Source organism: Schistocerca piceifrons, chromosome X, assembly GCF_021461385.2.
Source record: "Schistocerca piceifrons isolate TAMUIC-IGC-003096 chromosome X, iqSchPice1.1, whole genome shotgun sequence".
NCBI lineage: Eukaryota > Metazoa > Arthropoda > Insecta > Orthoptera > Acrididae > Schistocerca > Schistocerca piceifrons.
Window position 1 is genome coordinate 318,883,978 of NC_060149.1, and position 13,568 is coordinate 318,897,545.

The following is a 13,568-nucleotide window of genomic DNA, read 5'->3' on the forward strand; positions in this document are numbered from 1 at the left end:
GATCCATGCATGGGTAGCCGAAGCCAACAATTCACGCTTCATGCATTGGATGAATAGATTCTGCCTATTTCCGCGTCCACCGCAGCACCACGAGACCCTCTTGGTATAAGTTGAACGAAAAAGGGTAGGGGCAACAACCTAGATGGACACTCCTTCAAATGCTGCTCTCTACCGACATTTCATTTCCAATCCTTACTCTTACTTTTTGCACTAGTCGTCTCTCCTTCCACTCTACTCCTTTTCTCTTCAAAATATTCATCAACTTGTTCCATTAGTAAATGTCGTGGGTAAGTCTACAGTACGGTATTTATTTATATACCTGCATTTTGCTCCTTCGCACACTACAGTCTGATGTATGGTGGGGTGACGGAGGGTACATATACTTGGGTTTAAAGACTAAGTAAAACCAAGATGCCAGTTCCTGAACAGGATTTTACAACAGTTACAGAAGCAGGTAAGCCTGACTCTGTAGACAATTAGCACTCAACTATGCCTAAAACATCAAACACTACTAAAACATGACTGCAGTAGATAAATATACAATTAGCCAATACAGCCGAAGTGTTCGCTGTTTCAAGAGGTACAGCATAGAAGATTGATACCGCCCACAAGGAAAGCGGGAAAACATCATCCTTTATGTCACAAAGCGGACGATAGTGCGTTGAGTTGCAGATACCATCCATTTCCATCTGATATGGACAAATTTAGGTCCAAGAACTGTGAAAAGTCTCACGTATAGCGCCTGGGAGTTACTAGTAGGCATATTACTTTATAGCACCAACCAATATTTAACGTTACGTACTTCCATCGAACATGATGCTTAACTAAATCAGGACCTGAGCGTAACAAAATTTATCTTTTTCCGTGACGTTCCTGTGCTTGTGCAGCCTACCACTTTCCCCCACTCATGGTCCAATCTGCATGTTGCATGCTCCTGCATAAATGGGCTGTTTATTGGGATATTTATTCTTTCCGTGTCCTTCTCACTCTATCGCGCTTGTGTTTTGGATGCTAGTGTAGTGTAGCAGTTAAACCTTCTTTTCTCCGTCTGCGGACAGAACGACCACCGGTACGTTACAGTAATACACTGTTTCCTCTAAACGGTCGTGACGAGTACAGAAGATCTTGAGAAATAAGATGTTCCTTGAACTAGATCTCTGATGATTTTATGAGTCGGCCATCTTACTAGTGCCGTATCAAGTCAGTCCAGATATTTTATTTTCGAAGAACTCCCTAGTGACAGGACGTCAGACACTCGAATGGCTTAGTGTAATGCATTTTATAAAAACTTTCAGATACCTGAAACATACTGGAAGCGGTACTGTCACAGGATTTTTCTGTTGTATCTGTCCAACATAAAAACGACATAATATCAAAACAGATTTAACAAGATGGACGTCATTACTTCTGAAAGCACCCTCTACAAGGGACCTTCGTCTAGCTTGACAACAGACACACATATCTCTCTTCTAACAAAACCTTGAACGCTGCAATCGCGCCTCACCCACTGCATACAATTACCTTCTCCCACTCGAACAGTCTACGGAGGCATACACACGAAGGCCCGTCCTTCCATTGCTTTGAGTCTGTGAAGTACAAGGACATGAATGTTACAACTTCATCTAGAAAGGGAAAGATGATGTAACATACCCGTATCCTTCAGAAGACGTAAGTGAAATTAAATGAGATAATCCTACTGACAGCTAACACTAGCAAACTTTCGAGAACACTGCTGACGCCAAACGATTTTTAGGTCCCGTTTAGACATACGCAGTTTATGGAAAACAAGGGAGAGACAAGAAATATTATCTATGTTTATCTACATTCCTTATACGTCTTTTAATTATTAGATATATTTTGCAATTGAAATTTTTAACTTTTTATTTACCCGATAATATTCACCTTGCCGTATTTAGCGTATTCAGCGGATTTCCATCAGTCAGTGGCTATTTCTGTCCATGGCAATTCCTGTATGAAAAACGAGCTGCGATCCATTAGAGATTCTCCATGGGCAGGTTACATATAATCATTAGCATACAATCATCACAGGAAACACCAAAGCACACTGCCTTTGACACTCCTGTCAAGAGTAAGAAGTGGGAAACAGTAGATCTCATCCATATTCACAGTCATAGTAAAAACGGCAATAAATTAAATGTAAATTAACAGAAGATGGTTAACATTTATCATGTTAACATTTACTATTCAAACCTTCAATTTTACAATTAAATTGAGAGATAGAAAGTTCTGAACAGTACCACAGAAGTTTAACATACATGCAATAATCTCCATTGCTTATACAAGCGTTGATCAAATATATGGAAACACCGCGAGAAATGCAGGCTTGAACATAAATTCAAATGCTAGATTAAGCCTGTATGTCGCGCTATTGTATCTGACCACGAGCGGGACCTGTTCAATGTCCTCAACACGTTGCAAGTTTCAGTCGTGGCTAGAAAAGTTTTGTTGTTGGTTGTGAGGGCGTTATGTCGGAGCTAAGTGAATTCGAACGTGGGCAAATTGTTGGTGTTAGTTATCTTGAGTATTTCCGTAACCAATACAGCCGAAGTGTTTGCTGTTTCAAGAGGTAACGCATCTAAGATTGATACCGCACACACGGAAAGCGGAAAAACATCATCCTCTATGTCACAAAGCGGACGAAAGTGCGTTGAGTGATCTTGAGGGGCGGTCATAGAAGAGGAGTATAGTATTCGGACGAAAAATAAGAGGAAGACTGTTGCAAAAGTCACTGCAGAACTGAATGTCGCAGTTGCGAAAGCTGTCAGCACTAAAACAACACGAAAGGAGCCCCACAAGCAGGGCGATCTGGAATTGTAAAACCACACATTACTGATGCAAATGCCTGTATAAGGTAAACGTAGTGTCGAAGTCATAAAACCTGGACTATAGAGAATTGGAAGCATGTCATTTGGTCGAGTGATCAGCCATATCGTTTTATTCCATGGTCCCATGGATGCTTTCCAAAGTGGCATTACTGCCAAGGTACAAATGGCTCTGAGCATTATGAGACTTAACATCTGAGGTCATCAGTCCCCTAGACTTAGAACTACTTAAACCTAACTAACCTAAGGACATCACACACGTCCATGCCCGAGGCAGGATTCGAACCTACGACAGTAGCAGCAGCGCGGTTCCGGACTGAAGCGCCTAGAACCGCTCGGCCACAACGGCCGGCTACTGCCAAGGTTAATGTGCGCATTTTGGCCGATCGGGTCTATTCCGTGGTACAAAATCTATTCCCCAACGGTGATGCTGTGTTCCAAAACAACAGTGCCGCACCTCACAACGTCCGGGATTGGTTTTGTGAGAGAGAGAATGAATTATCGCATATCCTCTGGTCACCAGTCACCGAACCGCAAAATTACTGAGTCTCTGTGATCTATTTTTGAGGGTGCATCTTCGCTGTCCCCTCCATCATCGTTACGTGAACTTGCCACTACATTGCAAGGAGAATGGTATAAGATTCCCCTGAAAAGTCTTGTATTTATCCATTCCGAGACGAGTGGACGCTGTTTTGAATGCCAAGGTGTTTCCTACACCGTATTAGATCTGGTAATGTGTTCCGTTTTTTGGTGTTTTCACATTTTGGCTGCCCTCTGAATGTAGTAGTAACGGCCTTGCCGCAGTTGATACACCGATTCCCGTCAGATCACAGAAGTTAAGTGCTGTCGGACGTGGCTGACAATTGGATGGGTGACCATCTGGGCCGCCATGCGCTGTTGCCATTTTTCGGGGTGCAGTCAGCCTCGTGATGCCAACTGAGGAGCTACTCGACCGAATAGTAGCTGCTCCGGTCACAGGAAACCATTATAACGACTGGGAGAGCGGTGTGCTGACCACACACCCCTCCTATCTGCATCCACCCCTGAGGATGACACGGCGGTCGGATGGTCCCGATGGGCCACTTGTGATCTGAAGACGGAGTGCTTTTTCTGAATGTATTATAGTTAGTTATACTTCAGCATAGGTACTGGATATACAGAGTATTTAAGAAAGGAGATCATATTCTTATAGGTGATAGTACTGGTCAAAACTAGACAAAGTCCTTCAAACATAGGCCCAGAAACAAACACTTGTTGAGACATTGGCCATTTTACGAGTGTCGAGAACGGTCAGTCCTCAGTGTTAAAGGCCACCTTATTTATTTATTTGTTGCCTTTTAGTTTCATGACCATACCAACAACTATAGTTTACATAAGTTACAAATATCAATTTTGGCTGTTATCTACGTACAAATATAAATCCATTAACAGCAAAGAAGTATAATTTTTATAAAATTGGTAAGAATACACTACGCTTATTTATGTACAAAGATTAAAGTCGGTCACAACAAAAGATGTACTATTTTTAACAAAATAAATATGAACAAATACACTTTGCCTTATGTGTCCGATTTGTCTTCTGTTGTATTGGGTAATTGGGATCCTTCCTCAAGCCAGTGCTGATCTTCGTTTCTGTTCTGTCCCCTCGGAGTGGCAGAACTTGCATGTAGTATCGTGTAACTGGTCTCCTCCTCCTTCCTGCTATACTCTCAGGATCTAGATTTTGACGTGGCTCATTATATGGACACTATTAATTCCCTGTGACCTGTGTATATATTTTTATACACTCTAACGTCTGTTGCTCCTAAAAGAGTGGTAATGCAGTGGGGCCTCTGTACCCCATAGCACTCAGTTCATTTACTGTTCCATCTTTCCTGTCTGTCTGTATGGGACATCCTTGTTGATGTGCATTGCTGGGGTTGTTTGTCTCTGTGCTTAGACCTCTGAGTGTGATGCTGTTTCCACACGTAACATTTAAGAGGGTGTGTCGAAAAGTAATGTCTCCGAATTTGTTATGTGAAAACTCTTAAAGCTTTTTAAATAAAACTAACTTTATTAACATTGTATATATTTATTTCTCAACAGAGTCAACCTGGAGACGAACGCATTTCTCCCAAAGGGAGAACAGTTTGTTGATGCCGTCACTGTAGAATGTTTGGCTTTGTTGGCGGAACCAAAACCTCATCTCTGCTTGCACCACTTCCGGACTATCAAAGGGAAGTCCTCGAAAGTGATGTTTAAGCTCTGAAAAGCAGGTGAAAATCGGGTGGGGCCAAGACATGACTGAATGGAGGGTGATCAATAATAGTCAGTCCAAGCCGTCGGTTGCAGATATCGCAGCGCTCGTCTGCAGTCTGGTATCTTCATGCTGAAGGAGAGGGTGCTCAATGTGTGGACAAACCCTTCAGATTCGAAACTCTATTACACCACGCACCGACACAGTTACGTTACACACTGCGATCTTACAGGCTACAATTCGGAGCCCTGTAGCGGCAGATGGTTGCAACTTGCGTCAGGAAAAAGGGAAAGTTGATCGAGTAATATGGATGACTTACAATACATCAGCCGATATTGAGAATAGAATACGAAATTCGGAGTCATTACTTTACAGCACGCCCTCATACATATGTCTCCGACATAAGCCGTTCAGTACGTACCCATTAGAGTTTGTGCTGACATCAGAACAAGCTTAATGGTTCAGTGAAGTCCGAACAATGAAAACAGCGAAACCGAGTCCTATTATTTCACTCTGGAAATGGTAGGCAGGATATTTTGCTATACTTTAGATAATAACGTTATTTGAGAAATCATCGAACGACATCCTCATCCCCGCATTTCATTTGGAAAAAAGAAATCAACAGATTGTTCCAGCGACTTGTAGACACGGGATCATCCACTATATGGACGAGGGACCTCTGCAGATCTCTCACATTTCGCGCGCCGTTTCCGGAGGGGCGGGCGTTACACTGAGTAGAAGATGATCCTCTCATTCCCGCATTTCATTTGGAAAAAAAATCAACAGATCGTTCCAGCCACTTTCAGACATGAGACCATCCACAATACAGACGAGGGACCTCGGTAGGTCTCTCACATTTCGCCAGCAGACCAACGTCAACTTATTCTGTGTGCTCAGATCGGCATTTATTAGCAGGCGGAGAGGAATCCTGCCGTCTTATTGGCTCCCTGGGTAAAATGCTGCCTGAAGGGTAGAGCTTATATAAACCATCGTCTAGGTGCAGTCACTCTCATTCTGCCTTCGTCAGTTCGCCTGTGTGGTTGATTGTGTGTTCTTGTGAAAAAAAAAATTTTTTTCAGGAAAAAACAAACTAAGACCACGATCTCCAACGACAGCACCAGCAGCGGTTGCAGCAGCAAACGCTTTCACCAGGACAGTCTACCATGTAAGATAATTGTTCTAATCACTCAATGTGGCTGTGTGCCTTATAATTTTAGCATCCCTCACAGCACCTGTTTAGATCATAGTCGGTAGAGGCACACCTCTGTACTACCAAGCTTTTGATTGGTTCGCTGCTGTAATTTCAGTGTGCGACAAATTAATTTTTGTTCTGTAGGTATTACAATCCTGATTTTTTTCTTGTCATTGAAGCCTTCATCCCTGAGATGTTGGTCGATGTACATCGGCAGCTGGAGGCTGAGAGACTGTTGTTACAACAACCTCACCAATAATAATCGAGTCGCTGCAGCCATAACTTAAGTGCAATAACATGTAGCTGTTAGAGAAAATATGGTTTTTTATTCACGTAATGTACTGTGGTTCTTATGATGAGGGCTGAGGACTGTATATACATTTATTTTTCGTAATATGGTGCATTCAGTTGACTCAGACATATTTGTAGCTTTTCTAGGTGGTTCTATGGACGAAGAAGGAAACATAGGGGTATGTGTGGAGGCTGAGAGCCAGGAGCTACCGATTCAGTTTTGTAAGTAGCTGAATATGATTTTCAAATTCAGTGTCTTTCATACATAAGTAAATTCAGTGAACAAGAGAATACAATTTTCTGTTTATATTCCATCGAGATAAAGAATACGGTTTTCTGTGTGAATGTCTCTAACATTTTCAAGAAGTAATTACGTTCAGTATCTTACTGTCGTAGGTAGCATCAGTGAGCAACATATATGGCCCCAAGGCGAGGGTGAAATAACAGAGTAGGTGCATGAGATGGCAGCTGCTAAGTTAGCGGAAAGGAGCGCCATCTCGCCCTATTGGAGGAGGATGAGGAATTACTGGATTAGGTGAGAACTACCAGAAAGCTCAACTGAACTTCTCAATCCTTGGAACCAAAATGGAAAAGGTGATTATAATGCAACCGTCCCTCATTACGGTATATAATTATCATTCTTCTGGAGTGTTGTTTGTTTGCAGTATATACCCTTAAAAAATCTTGAGTGTTGAACTTAATTTTTATTCGCATGTTACAGAGGCAGCACAGTTGCCACAAGCACCACAACGAGTGGTTCCTAGAGCAGTGATTGCAGTGGCAGGAATGAAACACGCACCCCAGCGGTATGCATCACCGCGCAAAGCGCCACTCGTGGATGTGTGAGAGGTGACAAAATCAGCTGTGGTCATTGCAGCACTATCCTCCGCACCATCGCTTACCCTCTGGCGTCCATGGGTGGTGCAGTCGGAAGAAGAAGAACACAACGATCTCCCAGCCCCTGAGGCTGGCGGTGGTGAAGGCGCCAACAAGCAGCAACAATAGCAGCATCACTGGACACCATCGTCGCAACCAGGGTGCTCCCACTGGGCTTCACCATCGCCACCTCATCCTTCTCCGACTGTTCACATTCCCCAGCAACGGATCATATGTGTGCCTCGACGCATACACCTCACACCAGCAGGGGCTTCCTCCCCAAAGCCATCATCCACTGGGTGGACGCAGCTACCTTCTAGTTGTACTGTTAATGATAATGAATCTGTGGCTAGCGGTAGTGCTCCATCCCATCCTAATAGTGAAGGACATCAGATTAGCGGTGTCATGACCCCTCCAGAATAGCTAGCGGTTGCTAGGGCCTTTGATGGGCGTATGTCTTTCTCTAGAACTGAGAATTCAGCCAGGGGTTATCGCAGCCCAGTCAGGTTTCTAGAAGCATGTCTCCTGGTGCTGGAGACGGAGCTTCTCGTAGCCCTAGATGATCGAAGATATAATGCCATGAGTATGGGATGAGAATTAATCGTAATAAAGCCAAAAGGCTTTATTATCAGTACATGGAAAAGAAGACAACCATAAAATAAGACAGAAAACAATTTAACAAGAAAAATTTTAAGTACTTAGCGACCTTAATAAAGGCGGATGTGACATGCATCGATGAAACTGAAACAAGAATGACAATGGCTAAGCAAGCATTCAAGAGGAAGGAGAAATTACTATGCGGAAAACTGAACAGAAAATAATTGTGAAAAAGACTGGTGAAATGTTTTCTGTGGAATGTGGTTTTGCATGGCTCAGAAATGTGGATACGGAAGGAAGATGAAAAATAACTGAAAGTCTTTAAGATGTGAATATGGAAGAGGATGCAAATAATTAGCTAGAAGAACGACTTAAGAATGAAGAAGTATTAAGAAGGATTGGTGAAAAAAGATTAATATTGTAGAAGATTTGCAAGGGAAAGGAACTGGTTATTACACTCTCTTAAAAAGACAATGCTTACTGACATTTGCTTTAGAGACAATGTTGAAAGGGAAAGAAAAAGAGGAAGAAAAAGATACCACTTGACAGATAAGGTGAATGTGCGAAACATCTATCCGATGACAAAAGAATGGCAGAAATCAGAGAAAAATGGAGAGCTAGTACTATTTAATACCTACCTAAGGGACAGAACATTAAAATTTAAAAACAAAAAGCTCGTAATCTGCATTATAAACGCTCAATGGCTGTCACTGTACATGGCGGCAGAAAGACACTATGCGGTAGTGCATCACATGATACGTTACACTCTGTTTTGCTGTTGCGGATCACACCACCACACGCTTTGTCAAACACACGGCATTCCAGATGGCCGCAATTGTTGCTAGCTGTGCTTATGAATCCCGATTCAGTTTATTTTTAAATTGTACCAGAACTGTGTAATGACTGACCACAAGTCAGTTAAGTGGGAACGAGAAGATACACATTCTACATGTTGGAACAGTTTATAATTGGTCTGGTAATAGCAACACTCCTTTCGCAGACAGATCATACGTAGAATCAGAAATATTCCAGCTGTTGAAAGAGTAGGCTTCCTTTCGCAGTAAGATCTGGCTTCATGAAGTAACATGACCCTATTGTTCTCAGCTGAAATCTGTAACATTATCGACTTATGTCACAATGAGAAACCACACAGAGGGTGACGCTCGGCGCGCCCACATTATTGTGTAAGCTGCTCCAGAGACTACCGTTAGGCCTGACGTGTGCCACAGAGACAGTAGATCTTGACTCCGCCAGAATCGCAAGGTTGGTATAAAACTCCACGAAGAAGCTTCCACTCAATGTGTTCCACGTACTGATGCAATGAATCTGTAGAGACAGAAGCGTCATTAGTGACAAACTCTGGGGTTTCAGCCTCTGCGAATCAGAATTGTTCCTGTGTACGACGATTGGCATCATTCAACATATTTTTCCCTAGCGTGGACTGAAACAGAGCTAATAAATTCCAATATCTCTGGGAAGACCCAACAGCCACCAATATAAGGGGACCAGAGTATCGAGTCGTTCCTCTGAAAAGCTTGACGACACAGATAATATAAAAGGTAATAACAGAAATGACTTCGAAAATACAGCAGGATACAGCAGTTAAATTACAAAGCGTTAAAATACTTTGTAATCGTACTCTACTAATTAAATAGTTACAACTGACTGCTACAGTAAACATCTAGTGTGGTGTACAGAATGTGTTATTTATCACGTCATGCAGAAGATCCAAGAAATCAAAAGTGCTAAACGAGTGCTAAGCTGGTTTGCACAACTTAAGGACGAAAGCAGCTTTTGAATGATGTGTCAGTGCCAAATAACTTAGCTCGTTGAAACTCGGACCATACATAGAAAGACCTGATACAGTATAGTACAGAAGGTAACTGAAAGAAACATGCAATGAGATGAAAATAAACGACACTTTTATTCAAAGACAATAATTATACCGAAGTCAAATTGTCTCCTGGGCATTACAAAAGGCGGGACATAATTCTTGATAGGGTGTGTGATCAACAAGAATGGCAGTGGATGCTATGCAACGTTCTCCCATGCTGAGCACAAAGCTGGTAAGGAATTCTTGTGGTAGGGCGTTCCATTCCTCCACCAGCCTGATTGACAGTTTCTGGATGGATGGATGTGCATTTTGACGTGCTGCTATACGATTCTCCAACGCATCTCATACATCTTCAATGGGATTTAGGGCAGGAAAACAGGCAGGCCAGTTCACTCGCCCAATATTCGTTCGTTCCAAGAGCTTCTCCACCCGCAAATGATGAGGGAGTACATTGTCACAATAACATTGACCGGTGAATGTACGATGTTCAAAAATTTGGAGATCAGTACACCCGTGCAATATTGTCCTTCTCACACCGTCACACCTGCACCAGCAAAACGATAATGTCCGACAATATTCCTTGGTGCATTACCTATCCTCGTATGGTCGAAGTTGGAAACACGGAATGCACCCAGGAACATTCTCTAACACGATCGTTTTGGTGACCCAGTTGTTATAGTGTGGGGACACGTAATGTTGCATAAGTTTATTGACCTCCAAATCTTTGAACACAGTACTCTCACCAGTCCATGTTATTATTGAAGCTGTACTTCTTCCCCATGTACTTTTTCAGGGAGCATATGGCAATGGCTTCATTTTTATGAGTGACAATGCGCAACCACATCGAATTGCGAAGGTAGAGGAACTCATGGAACTAGAAGATATTCAGTGAATGCACTCGCCTGCTCCTTCCCTGACTTAAAGCTCATCGAGCACGAGTGAGATGCGTTGGGGAGTCGTACTACAGCACGTCAAAATGCACCAACGAACATCCAGCAGTTGTTAAAAGCAGTGATGGAGGAATGGATGACCCTACCAAAAGAATTCTTTGCAAGCCTTGTAGCCAGCATGGGATCACGTTGCGGAGCATGCGTTGCAGTCCATGGTGATCACACTCCCCATTATAATCCATGTCCCGCGTATCGTAATGTCTAGGGGATCATCATAACTCACTGAATCGGTGTGACATTACTGTCTTTGAATTAAATTGTCGTTTCTATTCGTCTCATTGCGTATTTCTTTGTTACCGTATGCGCATTTTTTCCTATCCTTACATTCTGCACGCCAGTATTTACAGTATGGCGAGCCGAAGGTACCGTACAAGGCACAGAAACCACCAAACTTTTCATCGTCTTTCACCTCTGTTCTGAAGAAGTTGATCTTCAAAGCAAATTCATCAACATAAATAGAATCTTCCAGAACTGTCACAATAGAACTGCTGACGTGCATAAACAAATCTACATTTGCTATACAAATGTTGCCAAACATAAAAATAAAGAAGCTAGCGTACTATGGTTACTTTCCTTCCATAATGTCATACGGCATTATTTTCTGGGGTAACTCAAAAATAGTTCAAATGGCTCTGAGGACTATGGGACTTAACATCTTAGGTCATCAGTCCCCTAGAACTTAGAACTACTTAAACCTAACTAACCTAAGGACATCACACACATCCATGCCCGAGGCAGGATTCGAACCTGCGACCGTAGCAGTCCCGCGGTTCCGGACTGAGCGCCTAGAACCGCACGACCACCGCGGCCGGCGGGGGTGGGGGGTGGGGGGGGGGTAACTCATCAAGCCAAGCTAAAGTTTTCCGAGCACATTATCTGTGGTGTGAATTCAAGAACGTCCTGCACAGAGCTGTTTAAGGAACTGTGGATACTAACTACTGCTCCCCAATATACACTGATGAGCCAAAACATCATGACCGCTGCCCACCGCGACATTGTAGTCCACCTGATGGCGTTGCAGTCACATGACGCGGTAACAAAATATTACACTACTGGCCATTAAAATTGCTACACCACGAAGGTGACGTCCTACAGACGCTAAATTTAACCGACAGGAAGAAGATGCTGTGATATGTAAATGATTAGGTTTTCAGAGCATTCACACAAGGCTGGCGCCGGTGGTGACACCTACAACGTGCTGACATGAGGAAAGTTTCCAACCGATTTCTCATACACAAACAGTAATTGACCAGCGTTGCCTGGTGAAACGTTGTTGTGATGCCTCGTGTAAGGAGGAGAAATGCGTACCATCACGGTCCCGACTTTGATAAAGGTCGGATTGTAGCCTATCGCGATTGCGGATTATCGTATCGCGATGTTGTTGCTCGCGTTGGTCGAGATCCAATGACTGTTAGCAGAATATGGAACCGGTGGGTTCAGGATGGTAATACGGAACGCCGTGCTGGATCCCAATGGCCTCGTATTACTAGCGGTCGAGATGACAGGCATCTTATCCGCATGGCTGTAACGGATCGTGCAGCCACGTCTCGATACCTGAGTCAACAGATGGGGACGTTTGCAAGACAACTACTATCTGCATGAACAGTTCGACGACGTTTGCAGCAGCATGGACTACCAGCTCCGAGACCATGGCTGCGGTTTCCCTTGACGCTGCATCACAGACAGGAGCGCCTGCGATGGTGTACTCAACGACGAACCTGGGTGCACGAATCGCAAAACGTCATTTTCTCGGATGAATCCACGTTCTGTTTACAGCATCATGCTGGTCGAATCCGTGTTTGGCGACATCGCGGTGAACGCACATTGGAGGCGTGTATTCGTCATCGCCATACTGGCGTATCACCCGGCGTGATGGTATGAGGTGCCATTGGTTACACGTCTCGGTCACCTCTTGTTCGCATTGACGGTACTTCGAACAGTGGACGTTACATTTCAGATGTGTTACGACCCGTGGCTCTACCCTTCACTCGATCCCTGCGAAAACCTACATTTCGGCAGGATAATGCACGACCGCATGTTGCAGGTCCTGTACGGGCCTTTCTGGATACAGAAAATGTTCGACCGCTGCCCTGGCCAGCACATTCTCCAGATCTCTCACCAATTGAAAACGTCTGGTCAATGGTGACCGAGCAACTGGCTCGTCACAATACGCCAGTCACTACTCTTGATGTACCGAGCGAGGTGGCGCAGTGGTTAGACACTGGACTCGCATTCGGAAGGACGACGGTTCAATCCCGCGTCCGCCCATCCTGATTTAGGTTTCCCGTGATTTCCCTAAATCACTCCAGGCAAATGCCGGGATGGTTCCTCTGAAAGGGCACGGCCGACTTCCTTCCCCATCCTTCCCTAATCCGATGAGACCGATGACCACGCTGTCTGGTCTCCTTCCCCAAACCATCCATCCAACTACTCTTGATGAACTGCGGTATCGTGTTGAAGCTGCATGCTCAGCTGTACCTGTACACGCCATCCTGTTTGACTCAATGCCCAGGCGTATCAAGGCCGTTCTTACGGCCAGAGGTGGTTGTTCTGGGTACTGATTTCTCATGATCTATGCACCCAAATTGCGTGAAAATGTAATCACATGTCAGTTTTAGTATATTATATCTGACCAATGAATACCCGTTTATCATCAGCATTTCTTCTTGGTGTAGCAATTTTAATGGCCAGTAGTGTATGTAAGCGGAGCAGACACGGACAGGGATCACCCTAGCCAAGATGATGTTAT